We start from the raw sequence: 7,619 nt of genomic DNA on the forward strand, positions 1-7,619 counted from the left end.
CCAAAAAAAAGAATGCCTCCCACACAAACCCTTCTGCCCCACTTACCTCCATGCACGTCAGTTCTTAGGCAGTGCATGTGATCAGTGACACCTAAATCACATCTGGAGTCCTGGGTGTGGTAGTCTAACGTTTCGCTTTCCAGCCCAGCTATCCAGGAAGTCACACCAGGAGGAGGTGAAACAGAAGCTAAACAAGCCAACTGACAGCAGCTCCGCCCCACCCCCCCCCCCAAGCCAGGGACAAATGTCCGGAAGTGGTACAGGTCACCTGGTGTGAAGGTAGGTTTCTACTCCCTGTTGGAAAACTTTTCAAATTTTACAGCTGCATGTTGCTCTGAACACCAACCTATGCCTGATATTTCTATGCTTCTCTTTCATATGTATTTAATATGTTGGCTTTTTTAAAATCACAAGTTTGTTGGTCAGGGTTTTTCCTCTCCTCTGGCAATTTGGTGAGGAAATCCCATGCTGCACAGCCTTCCGCCTTACCAACTGCGCTGTTCTTATGCACCCATCCTGGCCCACTCTCTGGAAGGTCAGTGGAAGCTGCTCTGTCACTTTCTTCTAGCAGCCATCAAGAGGGAATGCTCCCTCTGCTCTGTGCCATTGTCGGCTTTGCTCACTGTAACTTGAACTTGCTCCTCCCCTCTAGACTTCCATGGTAATCATAGTTCCTCTCCCTAAAAACAGTCGCTTCACGGACAAAAGATGATATCTGCCACTTGTGGAAACCAAGGCAAGAGATGGTCCTGGGAAAGACAGGCAGATAGATGAGCTCACCTCCCCTTTCTGTGTCCCTTGATGGACCAAACTCGCTCTCCCCTCTGGTACCCAGCTCTGTGCTCAGCTGCCAGCTCCTATTTAAGAGGATACAATAAGAGCACTCAGAGCTCAATCAATGTCTGTCTAACAAGTAAATTGTAAAACAAATCACTAATAATGTAATCTCATTTACCAAGACAGGGCTATAGGATATACCAATAGGTGTAGACATGGTAAAAGAAACTGCAAAATAAATGGCTTAATATAAGACAGAGATTTATTTCTCTTTCATGTAACATTCCAAGCATACATAGTCCAGGGCTGATATGGCAGCTCCAAAGCCTCAGTGGCCCAGGCTGCTCTGGCATCTATGAGTATTGTGTTTTTTTTGTTGTTTTTTTTTTTTTAAAGATTTTATTTCTTTATCTGACAGAGAGAGAGAGCACAAGCAGGGGGAGTGGCAGGCAGAGGCAGAGAGAGAAGCAGGTTCCCCGCAGAGCAAAGGAAGCCTGATGTGGGACTCGATCCCAGGACCCCAGGATCATGACCTGAGCCGAAGGCAGTTGCTTAACCGACTGAGCCACCCGGGCGCCCCCTATGAGTATTGTTTTAATCAGCAAGGTCCAAGATTGCTTATCAAGCTGTTCCTGTTTCAGGCAGCAGAATGGAGAATGGGGGAAGAAAGGGTTTGAATCCTGCCTTTAAGGACTCTTCCATTCCTTTGGCCAGTCATAGTCACATGGCCAAACCTAGCTGCAAGGGAAGCTCGGAAATGTAGTATCTATTCTAGGCAGCCATGTGCCCTGCAAAAAATGAGGCACGGCAGCAGTCTAGCAGTCTATGTTGTGTGTGTGTTTGCCAGGGGTATGCTTTCTAATCCCACAAGGTAATTCCCATTCGTGCCCAAGAGTCCTGTCTCTAATCTCCTTAATCATGCAATCTCCATACCACACCTTCTCTACCCCCTGAACTCACATTTGACTCCAGCATCCCCCAGCATACAGCACCCAGTGTGATATGAGAATGGAGAGGCCTTACAGTGAGGATTCATTTGCCTTTGTCATTGTGAGCTCAGACTGACAGGGCTGGGCCAAACACAGTACCCACATTTACACCCCTTGGAAACAACAAATATTTGCCAGCCATGTGTCCAGAAGATGTCACTGGAGCTCTGCAGTTAGCCTTGATGGTTTCCAGCCTTAGGAAACAGGATTCGTTACATAGTGCCTCTTCCCTGCCTTCCAATAATGTGACCTGGGTTACCTCCAGCCTTGGGGAATTTCCCCTGAGGTTCCACCCTGGGGTCAAATCTGAGGAATCTGTTAGCTCTCGTGGAAGTAGCTGAGGTTCTCACACTTGCTCTGACCACTTGGACCTTCTGGTGCTCTCTGTAGAACACCAGGAAATGGCCAAAGATATAATCCAAGTTCATGAACTCCGCTCTCTTTCTCTGCCTTCCTTCCCTCTTCTCACTCTATTGTATGTATCTAGGTCACTGCTTCTCAGACAACAATACATAAACTATTTTAAGAAATCACATTTCTGTTCTTCTATTATTATTTGTTTGCTCTGTTCTCATTCATTTTGAAATCTCTTACTCATCAGCAGATAAGCTGTAGTAAGTGCCAAACATTTAGGAGAAAAATATCTATTCACTTACTTTTTCCTCCCAATTAATGAAAGACATGCATCACTTAGTTTTGGCTATGGGACTTCCTGGCCCAATTCAAGGAAAAGAGGTGTTTTAAGGTGGCAATGACTGAGAAGCTCTGGGGCAGAGGGTTAAAAGGAGAGGAAGACAGCAGGGAGGAAGGGGGACCTCCCAGGCTGGGGTGTTGATTTATCTTTTGACTTAGTGGGGCCAGGTGTCATGGAGGAGGAAAGTTCTCTATCCACTCACTTCTTATTCCTCTCAAAGGAAACCATATCATGTTCCAGGACATTCAAAAGGCTATAGTTTCTTGTGGGCAGGGATCACAGACATTAAGCTCCCACACTTGAGTGCACTGTTGCAGATTTTTTGTTCTCATTCTTGTTTTGAAAGAAGAGAACCGACCCAGTGACTGGACCCAGGCAACAATCATTTGTTATTTGTTACCTATCGTTGCATAATGAAATACCCCAAAGCTTAGTGGCTTAACACATCATTTCTTATTTCACAGTCTCTGTGTGTCAGGAATCCAATCACAGTGTAGCTAGGTCCTGTGGCTCTGGGTCTCTCACAGGGTTGCTGTCAAGGTGTTAGCTGAGGCCGCGGTCATCTTCAGGCTTGAACGGGATGGATCTGTTTCCAAGCTTCCTCAAGTGGTGGTTGGCAGGCTTTGGTTCCTTGCAGGCTGTTAGACTGACAGTCTCAGTTCTTCACAGGCTTTGGCCTGAGTCCTGCTCAGGTTCCTTGCCACATAGACCTCTCCATAGGACAGCTTGTAGCATGGCAGCAGTCTTCATGAGCATGAGCAAGTGAAAGGCAAGACAGAATGGAAGCAAGATGGAAGTCATAGTCTTTTGTAATCTAATCTTAAAAGTAACAGTCTTGGGGCACCTGGGTGGCTCAGTTGGTTAAGCATCTGCCTTTGGCTCAGGTCATGATCCCAGGGTCCTGGGATTGAGCCCTGAGTCGGGCTCCCTGCTCAGCAGGGAGTCTGTTTCTCCCTCTCTCTATGCCCATCCCCCCGTTCGTGCTCTCTCTCTCTCAAATAAAATCTTTAAAAAAAAAAGTCTCTTCCTTTGCCATCTTCTGTTGGTTAGAAGCAAGTCACTAGGTCCAGGTCACATTCAAGGGGAGCAGATTACACAAGGCATATTTGGGAAGTGGGGGTCACTGGGGTCATTTAGAAGGCTGTCTACCACACTTGCCATCTATTATTATTGGAGAGATATAAATGTTATATTTGCTGATGATTAAAGGATTCCTATTTCACAAAAGATAAATCAATCTCTCTCCTCTCTCTTGTTTCTTCACTCATAACAGCAACTCTGAAGTTATTGCTTTGAGCTCAGGGAGCAGTTAGTGGTAACATGTGAGTTGAGAGAGAAGGAGAGGCTCTGCTTTAAGCCTTAGGACAAAGCCAGGGACCCCAGTCCGGTTTCCTTGAGAACACTGTGCCAAGATCGTGCTGGAAGTCATCTTGTGGGGACAGCTGAAGTTCCCTTGTCTTATAATTGGCAGTCTGGCTGGCTAACTGTCATCTACCAGCAAGCCAGCCCCTACCATAGTCCCATCTGAGGGAAACTGATTAGTTTCCTTTTTGGTAAAATTCTCTGCCTTCCTTCCCTCTTTTCACTCTATTGTATGTATCTAGGCCACTGCATCTCAAGCAACAATACATAAACTATTTTAAGAAATCACATTTCTGTTTTTCTATTATTATTTGTTTGCTTCTTGCTCATTCATTTTGAAATCTGTTACTCATCGGCAGAGAAGTTGTAGTGAGTGCCAAAGTTTTCCCACCCTGGAGAACTCCCTCTCTTTCCTCTCCTCCCCCTCCTCTTCAGAGATTCAATGCAAGCCCCTCTCTTCTATGAAGCCTTCTCAGAATCAACTGAAAAGATGGAAATTTCCTTGGAAATGTAATTGCCTGAAGGTAAAAAAGGTAAAGAAAAAAGCTAACCATCTGAGAGGAAGCCTGAGGGAAGAGATATGATGGCAACTATCAGCTATGAAATTTCTCTTTTCTTTGAAAGCGAACTTCTGTAGGGGGAGATAGATGCATCTAGCTGCTAAGCACACAGTAGGTATTCCATTAGTCTGGTTGATCGATGCCACCTGGGGTGGTTCTTAAATGTTCTTAAATGTTCACAAATTCTTTGCCACTCTTCCCTTCAAAAGGTAGAGCCTAGGGGCACCTGGGTGGCTCAGTCAGTTAAGTGTCTGACTCTAGATCTCAGCTCAGGTCTTGATCTCAGGGTAGTGAGTTCAAACCCCGTGTTGGGCTCCACATTGGGCATGGAGCCTACTTAAAAAAAAAAAAAAGATTAAAAAAAATTTAAATGTAAAAAAAGAGCCTAATTCTCCCTTCCTTAAATGTGGGCTGTATCAGTGAATCACTTCTAATGAATAGAATGTAGTGGAGTGATAATGTACGACTCCTGAAGTTAAGTCAGAAAAATTATTGCAGCTTTCCCCCGCTTTCTCTTGGATGATTCACTTCTAGGGGAAGCCAGAAACTGAGGCCTCCTGCCAACAGCCAGCATCAACCTGCCAGCCAAATAAATGAGCCATCTTGAAAGTGGATCCTCCAGCCCCAGTCAAGCGTTTGGATAACTGCAGCCCCGGGCAAAAGTTTGACAACAACCATAGCTTGACCGAATCAGCACCGCCCAGCTAAGATGCTTCTGGATTCCTGTGAGAGCCAACAAATGCTTACTGATCTTTTAAATTGCTAAGAGGAAGAGAGCTGAAGGGACATTGCAGGAGGAAAAGGTTTTTGCTTCCTGGTTCTAGTGTGTGTAATTGGCAAGCTCCTGCAGAGCAAGCACCTTCACCAGTGCCCAGTGCCTGGAGCGACCAGCAGCACCAGCAGCTAGCAGCTTCTCCTGGCACTGCCCACCTTGGGCAGTCATGTAAGCAGAGTGCCTCCACCTCCTGCAGCGTTTGCAGCTTCTCCAGCACCCAGCACCTGCTGTATACTTGGCTTCTCCGGCATGAGGCTCCTGCAGCACTCACAAGGTCTTGAGCACCAGGCTTCTGCAGTACATAGAGGCCAGCAGCGCCCAGTGGGGAGCAGCTTCCTGTGTACCCTACTCAGGCAGTTTTCTAGACTTTTTTTAAAAAGATTTTTTAATTTATTCATTTCAGAGAGAGAGAGAAAGCATGTGCGTGTGAGCCAGAGAGCGTGAGCAGGGGGAGGGGTGGAGGGAGAGGGAGAAGCAGACTCCCCCCTGAGCAGGGAGCCCGATGTGGGGCTCGATCCCAGGTCTCTGAGATCATGACCCGAGCCGAAGGCAGACGCCCAACCATCTGAGCCACCCAGGAGCCCAGTTTTCTAGCCTTTGATTTGGCACCTCCTTGTGAAGAACTCCCTGGCATCCTAGAGGCCAGATTTCTGGCAAGTTCCACTCTCATGAGAGTACAGCGACTTTTCTGCCATCTGGTGAGCCATGGGCTATGTTCTCAACAAGGTCTGGATTTCAGCTTTAGTGGGGGTGAGGGGTGTCTCTCCCTTGGGTGCCCTATCCTAAGCCTCAGCCCTGGGGGGTAGGGGCTGCTCTGACATCTACTATTCATGTATTCTTTACTCTTTACTAACCAAGTTTTTTGTTACTCTAATCCCCTGTTGTCATAAATAATTATATTCAAATTTCCCTGTTCAAATCACTGTGTGGTTTCTTTCTCTTGATTGGACCCAGAGTGACACGCTAAATTTGGTCATAGTTTGTTATACAGCAACAAATAACCAAACCACCCCTCCCCATCTCATTGCCCACTGCCAACTCCCCTTTCATTACCATCAGCCAATTTTTACCATGTGCCTATGCAGAGCAGGTTCTTCCCTCAAGGCTTTTATAAGGAGTCAGATATGACCTACTACAAAAAGCACAAAGTTTATAAGATCAAAGATTTAATTTTGATCTAAATGAAAGGTTCAAATATGAAGTGCTGCAGGAAGCAGCAAAGGGCGGTTGAAGGCGGCTCCAGGCTGCAGTAGGACGTAATTCAACTCTGACGACACTATAGGACACAGCCCAGTGGAAAAGAGAGAAGGGCACTGCAGCCAGGGGGAACACTGTATCAAAAGCTTAGAGGCAAGACCACACGTGGTAGGATCAGGTCAGCAGGGACTACTAGTTCACTCCAGTTTGGCTGGAGAAGGGATTTTATATGGTAGGCTAGTGGCAAGCAATATGACCAGATCCTGAAGGGCCTTAAATACAAAGCTAATTCATTTGGTGCTATCATGTTAAAAAAGGGGGCCAGTGACCATGTCTTTGAAGCTAAAACTCAACCTACTTTTGTTGTAAGTACAATTATACTTGTCAGATCGTGAGACTTAGCTTTGGGGCTGAGAAGAAGTTCACCATGACAGTAGGAAACCCCTGAATGTTTTTGAGAATGATGCAATGTGGGGTTCTGAGATTAGCCTGGAATGTGTTGGGCTGGAGAAAATGGAGAACAGAAGTAGAAAATGATACCCAAAAGTCCTGATGTAGGGAATAGGGTAGCAGCAGTGGAAAGTGAAGAACTTGGAGATATGTGGGATGTTCGGAATGGCTGGTTGGATGTGGTGAGTTGAAGGTGATGCCCAATGCTTAGCTGGTGACATGGGAACACAGGGAGCTGAATGAGGGGTAGATAGGATGATGTTGGCTTTTAACAAGTTCCATTGGGGTGACTGCAGTGTATCCAAGAAGCAGGAAGGAACAGCCTCAGGCCTGAACTCAGGAGAGAGACAAGGGCTGATGATTCAGATCTGGTAGTGATGTCTACTCAGGGTGACAAGTCAGACTTTGGGAGATGGTGATGAGGCTGGCTCTCTGTTCAGCCTATCCTCATCAACAACCCTCCCCCGACCCACCCAAGGGATGAAGTCCTGGGTCAGGAATTCAGTGGGGACAAATATCCTCAAGTAGTTCAGTCCTAAATGGACTCCTAAAAGCCAGAAGCACTGTCTTTCTCACCTACCACAGATTCTGGCTTAGAATCTATGGTCCACTCCCATGGGCCTCAGGTCAAAGAATAGGAAAGCAAAAAGCCCAAGACTAGGGGGTTCTAACCCTATTTTGGCCCCAGACCAATCATGTTACCTTGAGCAAGTCACTTTCCCTCTTTGGGTTGTTTTTTCCTTCAGCAAAATGCCAGGGTTGGCCTTGGACTAGACTGTGGTTTTTAAATCCTGCCCCTGAAGAACAACAGGGTT

This window comes from Neomonachus schauinslandi, chromosome 8 (genome assembly GCF_002201575.2).
Source record: "Neomonachus schauinslandi chromosome 8, ASM220157v2, whole genome shotgun sequence".
In the NCBI taxonomy this organism is placed as follows: Eukaryota; Metazoa; Chordata; class Mammalia; order Carnivora; family Phocidae; genus Neomonachus; species Neomonachus schauinslandi.